At 37.2% G+C, this 14,080-nt stretch overlaps 1 protein-coding gene across 2 annotated transcripts in view; it reads right to left on the bottom strand.

The window, feature by feature from the left end:
- Positions 1–14,080, bottom strand: part of nrg3a (neuregulin 3a) — a 321,197-nt gene that overhangs the window by 277,231 nt on the left and 29,886 nt on the right. The gene's annotated exons all lie outside the window — the stretch shown is intronic.

Below are 14,080 nucleotides of genomic sequence, written 5' to 3'. Positions count from 1 at the left end.
GAAGAGAGACAGATTTACGTTTTGTGTGCATATGCAACAGAGGGTAAAGCAAAGGGGAAGGGGGAGGGAAAAGCAAAGGGGACGGGAAAGGGAAAAGCAAAAGGGATGGTAGATGGAAGAAAAGCAAAGGGGACGGGAAAGGGAAAAGCAAAAGGGAAGGGAGATGGAAAGAAAAGCAAAGGGGACGGGAAAGGGAAAAGCAAAAGGGAAGGGAGATGGAGATGGAAAGGAGGAGAGGAGAGGAGAGGAGAGGAGAGGAGAGGAGAGGAGAGGAGAGGAGAGGAGAGGAGAGGAGAGGAGAGGAGAGGAGAGGAGAGGAAATAGTTTCTCTATTCTTCATTTATGCGAACATGAAATGTGAATAAACAACCGTACAGTCAGCATTCACTATTTTTTATGATCAATACCAATTTGTCATGTCGAGGCTCAGAGAAAATCCTAAGAATCCCCAATGGTGTTTACGACACGTGCTGGGTGTTGGTGCGTGCTCATCTCATAATTACCACAATTCTGACATGACTTAAAGGCAACAAGAGACACACACTCAATCCTCCAGCAGCCTCCAAAATATTAGAAGGCTGGAGATCAGAATCTCCAGCAGTGAAAATCACTCATGGAGGAGGAAAACTGGACTATACAGGAAAAAGGGGTATAAGGAAGGCAAAAAGAAAAGGATTAAGGAGGGAAATGGGCCAAAGACCTCTAGGAAGCAGTAGAAAAGTAAAGGGTGTTTCAGAGGACATGGGAATCTGTTTATCCCTGCAACACTTGTGTCTGGTACAATCTTGGCACTTTAATGCAACAGAAGGCCTCTCTCTTTGTCATCTGACCCCTCCTACCTCTACCTCCCACTCTTCGTCCAGAACGTTCAAGAACATCTGTGCATGCTAAGCTCTCCCATCTGAAATTCTCAGCATCAATCCTAGACCATGGACAGGTCTCTTCCGACTGGAGCAGAGGCCTGCCCTATTCTTGTTCAGTTCAATCTGTCATTTTCAATTCATTCCTCAATCCTTCTAGTGTCAACACCTCTCAATGCGCTCCCTGTAGTTCTCATGCATTCCAAATATCCTATTCTGCACCCAGAACCGACACCAATTGTGAAGACAAAAAATTAGTCCCCAGTATCACGCTTAAAGTCCCTGTAAAGGCAATTCTAAAATAAAAAATTCTAAACACATTATAAATGTTAAAAATGTATTGCTAAAACATATTACAAAGACTGTGAACTGTGAAGTACTGAATTGTGGAGTTAGACCGTTAAACAGTTTTTCACCATTGCCGTGTTCCGGATTTTTTCGGCGGGGCTAAAACGGGGGCTCGATGACGCACTGGAGCCCCTGAGCTCCTGGACACGCCCCTACTTGATGACGCACTGGGGCCACTGATGCTGCCCCCTCCCCTATCAGTTCGCCGCTCAGTCGTGAGTTACAGTCAGTATTATTTACTACAGCCTAGTTTGCTAGCTAGCTATGCCTTCGTCACGGAAATGCGTATTACCTGGATGCGATCACTTACAAAACAGATCGGTGTCCTTATTTAAATTTCCGAACAACGATCATATCAACAAGAGGTGGATTCATTTTGTGAAAAACCACCTTGATGGAGAGCTGAGGATCACCACCAACCCTTCCTTTCTGTTAGTGATGCACAGACTTTGGTTAACTCCTTCATTATGCCCCGTCTAGACTACTGCAACTCACTTTTCCTTGGTCTCCCTGCTAAATCACTTCAAAGGCTACAATATATTCAAAACTCGGCAGCCAGGCTCCTCACCCATACCAGACGATCAGCACACATCACCCCCATTCTCCACCAACTCCACTGGCTACCAGTTCCGTCCCAGATCAAATACAAAGTACTACTACTCACCTTCAAAGCCCTCCACAACCTTGCTCCCCCCTACATCCGCGACCTCCTGACCCCTTACACTCCTTCCCGCTCACTCAGATCCTCTGACCAAAATCTCTTGGCTATCCCCCGCTCCAGACTCTCCACCCTGGGTGGCAGGTCCTTCAGTGCCTTGGCCGCCAAACTCTGGAACCGCCTCCCACAACCTCTTTGTGACTGTCCTTCTCTTCCCTTCTTTAAAGGGATACTTCACCTCTGGAAAGATGAATGTGTATTTAAAATAGGTCATTTATGTAGAAGAAATGTGAAGAATTTTTTGAATTTGGAGCTTTCTAGACTGAGAAAAGCCAGAAAATGTATTTTTGGCTTATGTGGATGAAAGACAACAACTCCCAGAATGCACTTGCTTCGCTGCCCTAGGAGGCCACTCCCAAGCCACGCCTACCGGTAAGAGAGCGCAGTTGAAAACAACAAGGTTAGGCTACTAGTGAGTCTCCGTGACGAGTTTGCCTGGGATTTCGAGATCGCCCAAAATGTCCGGGATTCGGCTTTTGCGTTCTACAGTCGCCATTCATCATGTTTACTGTGGCGAGCAGGACGAGGCTGACGGCCGCGGGAGAACGGCACGAGGCCGGTGCCGTCATTACTGAGACGCACCGGTCTCGCATCTCTCACGGAGGAGCGGGAATTTTCTTAGCAATGTTAAAACGCACATCAACCAATCACTTGTTTAGCGTTCATGTAAACACTACATTCAGATTCACCAATCGGAATGAATTCAGTTAGATTGAAACAAAAGGTGTGTATGTAAACAATGAATGGCGACTGCAGAAAGCAAAAGCCGAATCCCGGACATTTTGAACGATCTCGCCCGCCGGACAAGTCCGGGAAAAGGAGGATGGTAACCCCTACTACTCAGCTTTCTCCTACTACTCAGCTTTCTCCACAGAACAAGAGCCTGCTAGCTTAGCTTCCAAAGAAAGACGGCTGACACTGTGTGTACATTCTGTGAGTGAGATCCCACCCTCTATGGGCGGGTTGAAAACATGCGGAACAGCTCCTCCTACTGGCTGTAGTCTTTAGCCTCTGGCCAGAAAATCCTCCGATGACGCAAAATGACGATTTTTGCGTCATCGGAGGATTTTTTCCAGATAAAAAATACATAAATCTCTCCTCTCAGGGGGATATGAGGGTGGAAAGCACGGTAATTTGAAAATACTACAGGTTTTCTACTAATACAAAGCTTAATGCTAAATCCTGAAGTATCCCTTTAAAGCACATCTCAAGACCTTTTTGTTTAATGATCACTTCTCCACACCCAACTCATAGCTTCATACAGATAACTTGTCTTTGTTGTATTGTTTTGGCTGTTTGTTGTTGTGTTTCCTTCTCTTCCTACTATGTAAAGCGACCTTGGGTTTGAGAAAGGCGCTATATAAAATAAACGTATTATTATTATTAACACCCGCCTCTGTAGTGATCATTTTACACAGGATAGTTTTATAAACTTTCGTCGGAGACAACTGGAATTCACTGATAATCCACTGTTACTGGTGAATGGGGCCGAGCCGACTATCTCCCGCCTCGGCCTTCATTCTCCCGTCGCGCCAACAACTGGTGCCATCATTGGCAGTGTGTGCCCGCGAGTCAACTTTCCCGCGAGTGGGCGTGGTTTCAGGGCAGCCAGCGGACACGCCCCCAGCGTTTGAGAGCAGAAACCACTGCTCATTTTTTAAAGATTTTGATAGCTTATTTTATTTACTTGGCTGCTTTTTTATCATTGAAATTTGGCTGGGTGGCTAATAACACATTTTTTCTGTGGTATGACAAACTCAGAACACATACTTAATTTTGACTTTACAGGGACTTTAAAGGAGCCGTTGCTATAATCAAATAAGCCAATCATGGCCTTTTTTACTTCTCAGGTGAGCAGGTGGCCGTAGACTGTATACTCAAGCCATATTCAATTTCAACAAAAGACTTGGCAGGAATATCGACTTCATAAAACAGTTCATAAAACATAAAACAATGTTATGGATGATCATATTCTCACTCTAGACATTAAGTCACAGCTATAAATGGTGATTTCACTCAATGTCATTAAGTTTTCTTCAAGCGGGACCATATCACTCATGTTCCTGCCTACATGCTCTGCAGATGGCACGTGGCAATAATCACGATCAACCAGACTAAAAGCAGGATTTGTAATGTTGCCGCCTGACAATCGCCAAGTCATTCTCTTGTGAATTTATGACTCATTCAGGAAGACGTGAGGGTGGTGTGTGGTACAAAGAGATAGACATTGATTGCAATACTTTGCCCAATGAGAGCAATCTTGCAAGGACAATGCCATTTCATACTGACCATCTTCTGATTGCACATTCATTGCACTGTGTTCGCTTCTGGAGAGTGGACCCTTTTTTATTATTTCATCTGCTCTCCTCTCTCATTCATCTAGACTCCAGAGCAAACAGTGTGCAGAATGCTAAAACGTCCTTCAATGAACATTTCCATTTTACTAAGATTGCACTCTCTCTTCATGAAGGTAACCTGCTCCAAATATGCGACAGAGAAAAAAACATCCTGGCACTTTTGTCGCCCTAGAATTAATCAAAATCATTTTAATCTAAAAAATAAGGTGGAGGAGGACTATAAAGTACATTTAAACTGAAACTGCGATAGAATACTGTAGATGCAACATCATATTAAAAAGTAAAAAACTTCATCCTTTTTATTTCATCGCCTTAACCTTTGACTGTCTTTCCATGCCTGTTTTTATATATCTATAAACCTCTCACTTCTTTATTTTTTTCCATCTTAAAGCCCCACTGAAGTGCCTTATAATGTGATGCATTATTCAATGTGTTGACGTAATTTCCACTGAAACAGGAAGACAGGGTGGGACATATCGAACAGCTTCTCCCCTTTTTTTAAAATAGCCAATATTGTTTAGCTTATATCACAGCTCAGCCAGAGCCGTTGAGGTTGGTAAAGACAGTTTCCTTCAAATCTCTAATCCTCCTAATCATCTCCATATCGCTTTAAAATAGCCTATAGCATTCTGTGCAGAATTCAAATGGGTCCCATATTTCTGGCATGCGCCGACTTGTGCATATGATCCGCTCTGTGCTATCGTGTCTCTGGACCGAAGCTGATTGTGTGTGTGTGTGCTGCAGCGGTTCACGTGACACTAACATGAAACCAGACTTCATTTGTCCCAATGGAAAACATATTTACACTGTCTGAATCGTTCCCCATGTAGAAAATAGTAAATGTGTGAAAAAGTGACAGATTTTAGCCGCAGCTTCAACGACTATTTATTATGTACTGGGCGGGACGCTTTAGATTCCATACAGCGTTTGATTGGACAGAAAATTTGATAAGAAGCTAAAGTGCAGAGTGATGTCATCAAAATCATTGATCCATATTTGCGGAAGTGAGAGATTAAGTTTTGAATGCGTATATCTTCTAAATGTGAATGTAGTTATACTTTTGCAGCACACTAGCTTATATATAACAGTACGGCTAACATATTCATACTAAAAGCCAAAATAAAATCAATTTTGAATTCATGAGGACTTTAGCATGATTTATTTTCCATGATTCAATTCCTGAACATTTCAGCACATTTTAGTTAATCCTCTAGCCATTGTCTGACACTTAATTAGTCACAATGTAGTGTTACAATGTACAACATATACACTGTGCTTAAAATATTGCGAAAAAAGGCAAAGCTACTGAACTAAAATGTTGACCACAACAATCAGAGAATCTATTTATGCAAGCAAAATAGCATTAACAATCTAATAAAATAATGAAATAAAGAAGACCCCACCTGCATCAGGGGATTGTGTGGTTTAGAGTTTTAAAGAATTCTTAAGGCTGATAAAGGCTGAAGCTGCCATAATTAGCCAGAGATTAAAAGATGAAAGGGTATGTATGGCTTAAAACTAATTCCATGAACATCAACAGTAATTTATTAATTGATTCAAGGAGCTCACAAATGCAGGGTTTCCCAACTAGATTTCCCCTAACAGTTCTTGATGGAAGATTAACAAAAATAGCAAAGCCAAATTAAATCTGTAAAATAAAAATTAACAATATTAACAATTTATTAAAACAATATATTTCTTTCTATTCAGTCAGAAAAATCTTAACTAACATGAAACATTCAATTATACGATTCCATTAATATTACAATTGTTTTAACGTATAACGTTATAGAAATGTTGACCTCCAGTAACCACATGGAAAAACAAGGACAATGATGGAAAAAATCTGATTGACACTAATGATTTAGATGAGTCATCCTAGAAAATGAGGCAAACAAGCTGTTAGATTATAGGGTTATAAAGGAAAGTAGATATAAAAGACAACTAACCATAATTTTCAACTTCAAGGAAATTTGTACGCTCTAAAATAGAATTCTGTGGAGTGAGTCTTTGATTATAATGATGTCCATCACTTATTCCACCTTTACTTTGATCATGCGTTTAAGGGGCCATTTTCTATAGTCTAATAAAGGCTGAGTTTCAAGCTTCTTTTAAACAAACTGTAAAAAAGTTGCATGAATACCCAAGAAAATCAATGAATACCAACAGCAGCAGCTTCAGAGAAAACATCATAGCAAAGAGATTTAACACAACACAACCTTCAAGCTGTCACTGGTAATTAAAGGATATTTGAAAAGATATGAACACAAACAAACCTAGGAAAGATGGTAAGTAAACTTAGCGCCTGTCTAATGAAAGTGAGAGAAAGAATAAGAAATACCAATATTTGAAGCGAGTAGAAGAAAAAATTAAAAGAGGACACGAAAACACCAGACTGGATGCTTCAGAGAGTCTAATTAAAAATCTGTGGATGGGGGATATGTCGTCTGCTGCTTTGTTGAGCCGGTACAATGATACAGAGAATTTTGTGTACAGATCGATTCCTGTTTGACCTGTTTGTCCAGCTATAAACTTCACATGCAACCAACAAACACACATAGTTTAGTTTAGTTTATTTGAGCTTTTTTTTCACAATCATGTTTGTTACAAAAGTCATAATATTACACAGTAATGGAAGCTCAAAAGGAGTAGGCTGAAGCAAGGAAGCTTATGTGCGCCTACCCCTATGTTCAATACTCTCAGTACTCATGGATTTCACATGTGTATTCCCAGTTGTAACTCAATTAATAACACTGCATTTAACAATTTATATTACATTGATAAGGTTACCATAAAAATATGCAAAAATTTGAGTATATAATTTTCATACCCAGGCACACACCACCACGAGCGTGCACCTGTTTATGAGTTATATTTCCAACCTTACAATCAGTAATATGGACGTTACAAATTGCAGCATTTGAAATGGTAAAATGGTAAATGGTAATGGTACATTCCACATCAAACGTATATTGTCACAAGCTTATAGAGATTACTGTACAATGTTTGAGTTATACATCTATTGTACAAACAGCATGACTACATCTGTATTAATAAGTTCTTCCATAAGGCATTATGTCGTGAAGGATAACATTAACACAGTATCCTGCATACTACTAGACAATTTACACCTGATGTTAGCAAAAAACAATCATAACTGACACAACTGACATGACCAGTCTCCACATTATTCACTTCTTTCAGTTATTATTATTATTATTATTATTATTCTTATAGTCATTTTTGGTTAACCATATGTTTATTATAATTTTTATCAAATCTATAATGCAAGTATTAGATTCAATAGTATCACTTTATTAACAGTATTGTGTAGAAATAAAAAAATTCTTATACATATTTTATCTTGTTATCACCTTGTTGTCATTACCATCTCCATAGCAACTGGGTGTACATTTACAACATTCATTTTGATTATGATGTGTACCCTATCTTGTGTTGTGCATTAAAAAGCCAGGGTGTGGGCCAGCTGGGAGTGGGTCTTAGCCCCCATCCAACAGGCCCACCCAGCTACCCTAAATAACTGTGTTGACGGGCAGTGTTTACAACCTTTGCTGTGTGATGCGTTTAAGAAGACGATGTTTCATGAGCCAGTCTGGAGGAGGGAGCCCTTCACCCGACAGGTCCATGTCTCGTCTGCCCTAATTCTCTTTTGTCTATCGTGTGTCGCAATAGTAATGACAATGGTAATGAACAGCGTTCTTTTAACTCAATTTCCTAATTTTAATTATGACAGATCATGTGGAGACATTGGTGACAGTAGTTGTATCAGCATGATATGACATATTACACTCATTTTGATAAACAGTGACAGAAATCCTGCTTAGTGATTATATTTGACATATTGCGTTAAGATACTTATCTTAAATTGTTTTTTGAATTGATGAAAATTTACAGCACTTTCTAATTCATCCTTTAAGTCATTCCATAAGTTCACACCTCTTCGAGTGACACATTGGCTCCTGAGGGTAGTACGAACACACTGCACCTTAAAATTAAGCGTTCCCCGCAAATTATATCCGCCTTCTCTGTTGGTGAATAATTGTTGGATGTTGCTAGGAAGTTGGTTAGCTCTAGCTTTAAATACAATTAAATACAAGCTTTAAAAAGCACTTTTAGTTTTATTAAATCTTCAAGTTTTAGAAGGTTTGCTTTTATAAACAGTGTGTTAGTATGGTCCCTGAACTCAACGTTGTGCACTATCCTAATAGCTTTTTTTTTGTAGTTTAAATATAGTCTCTAGATGGCTACTGTAGGTATTTCCCCAAATCTCCGTGCAGTAACTAAAGTAAGGTAGTATGAGCGAATAGTACAAGATAAGGAGAGCTTGTTGGTCCAATAGATATCTACACTTGCCCATAATAGCAATATTTTTTGCTAATTTAGTACGTATGCTGTTTATTTGTGGTCTCCAGCTAATATTGTGTCTAAGAATCACTCCTAGGAATTTATACTCTTTTACTCTTTCTATTTCAACTTTGTTAATTTTGATTTGAAACTGTAAATCCTCCTTACGTTTACCAAATAACATCACTTTTGTTTTCATTATATTTAATGATAATTTGTTTTGATTGAACCATTGTTTAAGTTTCTCTAACTCCGCTGTGATTTCATTCACAATTAGCTGAAGATTTTTGCCTGAGTATAAGATTGTGGTGTCGTCGGCAAATAATATAAATTTAAGTTTAGACGATACATAGCACAGATCATTAATGTACAACAGGAACAATATTGGTCCCAATACCGAACCTTGAGGGACTCCACAAGTGATGCTCCTCCATCTTGACCTTTGCTCACCTACCTGTACAAATTGCTATCTATCAGTTAAGTAAGACTTCACCCAGTTACATGCAAGACCCCTTATCCCATTTTGTTGTAGTTTCTGTAAAAGCATTTCATGGTCAATAGTATCGAACGCTTTTTGGAGATCAATGAATATACCCACCGAGTACACTTTGCTGTCAATTTTGTCACTTATATATTCTATTAGATCAATCAATGCATGAGCAGTTGACCTATTTTTTCTAAAACCGTATTGACTATCGTGAAGTAAGCTATGGCTACTAATAAAGTCATTCAGGCGTGCAACAAAAAGTTTTTCCAATATTTTTGATAATTGAGAAAGTATAGAAATTGGTCGATAGTTTGTGAACTGATGACTATCCCCGTTTTTATAAATTGGAATGACCTTTGCGATTTTCATGAGCTGAGGAACTTCTCCATTTAGAAAAGATGTGTTGCAGATATAGGTTAGAGGTGTTGCTATATTACATATTACTTTCTTAATTATGGCCATATCAAGGTCGTTCCAATCTGTGGACTTTTTATTTTTACAATCATTGACTATTTTGATGATTTCATTCTCATTTGTTGCAGTCAGAAACATTGAGTGTACAATTTTATTTGTGTAGCCAGCGTAATTATGATCTGTGGTGGCAATCTTTGATGCCAGTTGTGGGCCGATATTAACAAAAAAATCATTAAATGCGTTAACAAGTTTATCCATATTTGTTACTTTTTGATCATCTTTAATCATGTAATCAGGAAACGTGGCATATTTATAATCTTTATTAATTACATTATTCAATACTCCCCAGAGACCTTTCATATTATTTTTATTTCTCTCAATCAGATTTCTGTAGTACAGTTTCTTACAGGTTTTTATAATACTTATTATAATTTATTTTTGTACTTTTTGAGTACAATTTTACTTCCGATTCTTTCGTCCTTTTCCGTATACAAGTTTTATATAAGGTTGTTTTTTTTTTGCACGCATTTAACAATCCCTTTGTCATCCATGGACTTGTTTTATTCATCTGCGTATATGTATACGTTTTTACAGGGCAGTGTTGATCATATAAGTTATTAAATGTATTAACAAAACTACAATATGCTTTGTTTACATCATTTTCTCCTAGAACATCATCCCAATTTTGTTTGGACAGGCTTTGGTTAAGAGTATTTATTGACTGTTCAGATCTTAGTCTGATTTTCTTTGTTATTGTTTTACTTATCTTTTTCGTATTTATTCTTTTTTCATAGGATATAAAAATTGGTAAGTGATCGCTGATATCATTAACCAGCAATCCACTTGATATATTAGTATTGTGAATATTTGTGAATATGATTAAGGTAGCGCAGTGTGCAGTAATCCTTGTGGGATGCGTAATTGTTGGATATAAAGAAAGACTGTACATAGCGTCTATGAATTTTCCAGTGGGTCTATGTAATTTTGCTTTTAATAAATCTATGTTAAAATCCCCACATATAATTAGATCTTTATGATTCCTATTTGTAAATAACCTTTCCATGTGATCAATAAACACTTCCATGTCTGCACCCGGAGCTTTGTAAATACAGGATATAAGCATTTTTTTCATTTTATCAGTAATTATCTCAACCGTGACACATTCAAACACATGATCTATTTCCATTGTCATACAATCAACCTTCTGAGCTTTCAATTGTTTTTGCACATAAAGTGCAACCCCCCCACCAGATTTATGGTGTCTGTTTTGATTGTACATTTGATAGTCATCAAGTTTAAAATTCCCATATTTGTTTTCATTTATCCATGTCTGTGATAATGCAACAACATTGAATTTGACATCTAGCTTGTTCAAATATTCTTTAACATACTCAAAGTTTGCGTATAAGCTGCGGCAGTTTAGGTGCATTATTGACATACGATCTGCCTTATTTAATGTTTTAATTTGTTCATCGCGATAATATTTACAGTTATGAGAGATAGAATTATAAAAATGTATATCAGGATCCACATTATTTAGCATATTCATTGGTTTGTGCTCACCATTTGAAAATATTTCTAACTCTGACTCCTGAATATCACCTGTATCCTCATTGTCAGATGAGGACGAGTCATTAGTTAGAATGTCTGTCATGGTGAATAAAAGTTTGGTTATCTGTTACCTTATCTGTACTGATCCAGTTCAGAGCATTCCTTAATCAGCAGAACTTTAGCTTGTTCAGGAGATCCATTCAATTTGATGAACACCCTGCAATTGGATGTCCATGTTGCCTGGATTTTGTTTTCTTTGCGAAATTGCCGTGCTTGTCTGGCGATGTCAGAGTTTTTCTTTGTCAAATGTTCGTTGATGTACACATTTGTCCCTTTCAGGTTTCTTCCTTGCTTGAGTAGTGCGATTTTTTGTTTCCTAGTTGCGAATCTCAGTATTATGCTTGGTTTGAGTTGTTTGTCCTTGCGAGGCAGCGGGTGGCAGGCCTCAATGTCCTTACTGTCCAAGACAATCCCTTTGCTAATATGTGACATAACATCACATATTAGAAATCAACACACACTGAAGGCATGATGAATTTAGCCTCATTAAAATTTCCATCCAATGCCATTGATTTTCAGCAATTTAAGTGTCTTAATATATGACATCAATACATGATCTCCTCAGGTAAAAGTCACCTGAAGGGGCAAGATCAAATGAAAAAGGAATCGTTCTCAAGTTAAGAGCTCATTAAAGCATCATGCCAGATGTCTCCATTAGCACAGGCGTTCTGTTGTGTCACAAAACTGTGAGCACTGATATACTCAGAGTCAAGAGAGAAAAGTGGCATGCACCATCAAAATGAATCGTAAGTTGCAAAGGCCCATTTCTAAGGGAAAAAAGTGATGTGTTGAATCATGTAGCTGTCCATTCAGACAAGAGCACTGCATGATGTCTCTCCTCAGATCAGAGCACCTCTTTACTAAAAAATTACAACACGAAAAACATAAATGAACATCTGATGGGACTCAATGCCACTGGCCTAAACAATCATCTCTCATCTAAATCGCACAAATAGTGTTCGAACCATGAAAAGATGTCAATAAAAAAAGCTTGTGAACAACATGTCACTCGATGTTACATTTACCTCAGGAAAATCATTCTATGTGCAAAGCTCATTGGTTAGCTAGAAGAAGAAAACACTTTAGAGAACAGTAAATATAGCATTAAATATATGTGATGTATTATAAATTAATTGTATTTTTTACTTAACCAGTTATTGATGCCTTAACTGATTGTTCAAAACAACCCTTCAAAAGTTTGGAGTCTGTAAGTTTTTTTGTTTTTTTTACATTTATTCAGCAAGGACACATTCAATTGGTCAAATGTGACAAAAAACATGTATAAAGTTACAACAAAACAATATATTTTACTTTCTATTCATCAATGAATCCAGAAAAAAATTACCATGGTTTCCACAAAAATATTCAGCAGCATTATTATTGATAATAATAATAATAATAATAATAACGTTTCTTAAACACCAAATCAGTCATTCTGAAGAATCATGTGACACTGAAGACTGGAGTAATAGCTGCTGAAAATTCAACTTTGCCATTACAATAATGTATCTATCTATAAATTACAGAAACGTCTGTCTGTCTGTGTGTGTGTCTGTGTGTGTGTATGTCTGTTAACCACATATCTCTCGAACCGTTAGTCCGATGGATTTGAAATTTGACAGGTGTCTTGCCACGGGAACGAGTAAGTGCAGTGCCAAGTTTGACGTTGTTTGGATGAGAAATGCAAAAGATATCGTTAAATATATCATTTTTAGAAGGTTGTGGTTTAAAAATAAACATTCTGACATTAGAGGGTTGTATCGGTCAAAGAAGCCCCAAGAAGGTTGTGGTTTAAAAATAAACATTCTGACATAAATACTCAGTCAGCTACACTGTTTACTTCTGAATATTATAGTTTGGTTCCTTCTGAATATTATAGTTTTCTTTACCAAGAATCCAACAATTACTAAAAACACACACAAAAACTGATTTTGCACAGGCACTTTGCACTGCTCCCTGAATCGACGGATGTGGATGTAATTCATTGTTGATGTAATTCATATTCATTTGTGGATGTAAACTGAATCTATAAGTCAGCTATGCTGTTTACTTCTGAATATTATATTTAATTCTGGTGCGCTTAACGTTATCGCTACTGTGTAATAGTAGCCTATGCTATTCACCAACTAAACATATCCTATTCAATGCGATCACAGTCTCTTTCACGGGCATCATTTGTAGTTGCCTATTCACAAGCTGTTTGCTCAAACATAGCGTTTTCTTAAATATATCGGTAAAAGAAGCACTTAGAAGGTTGTGGTTTAAAAATAAACATTCTGACATAAACACTCTGTCAGCTATACTGTTTACTTCTGAATATTATATTTTATTCACGGCCATCATTTGTAGTAACCTAGCCTGCTCCCTGAATTCAATGCGTTCACAGTCTCTTTCACGGGCACCAAACCAACAATTACTAAAAACACACACAAAAACTGATTTTGCACAGGCATTTTGCACTAGTATTTGAAAATACATTAAAATTAAGTTAAATGTTATATTTTATAATATAACTGTTTTTACTGTATTGGCTGTATATACTGTATACTTTCAAAAACATTTTACAAAATCACAGACCCTTGAATCTTTTAAACGGTAGTGCATGTTTGAATAAATCTACCTTTTTTTTTTTTTAAAGTCTCAAAATTGTTTAGAATATTTAGAGGCAACAAGTTCAGACAGGCAACAACTTAATTACATTTTCAGACAGCAGAACCTCTCCTTTTTAACTCAGATCACAAATACATATATAAAAAAAAGAATAATAAACTGATAAAATCAAAATATATATAACAAATAAATCGTTTGATTTAGATACTTTACTGTAAATCTGTAAAATCTACTTCATGACAGATATGAATACATACATATGAGTCACAATAGCCTATGGAAATATTAAGAATGATTTTCATATTTGGGC

The sequence above is a fragment of the Abramis brama genome, assembly GCF_963993115.1.
Source record: "Abramis brama genome assembly, chromosome: 19".
In the NCBI taxonomy this organism is placed as follows: domain Eukaryota; kingdom Metazoa; phylum Chordata; class Actinopteri; order Cypriniformes; family Leuciscidae; genus Abramis; species Abramis brama.
The sequence above is the reverse complement of the archived record's forward strand: the minus strand, read 5'-3'. Positions and strand labels throughout refer to the sequence as shown.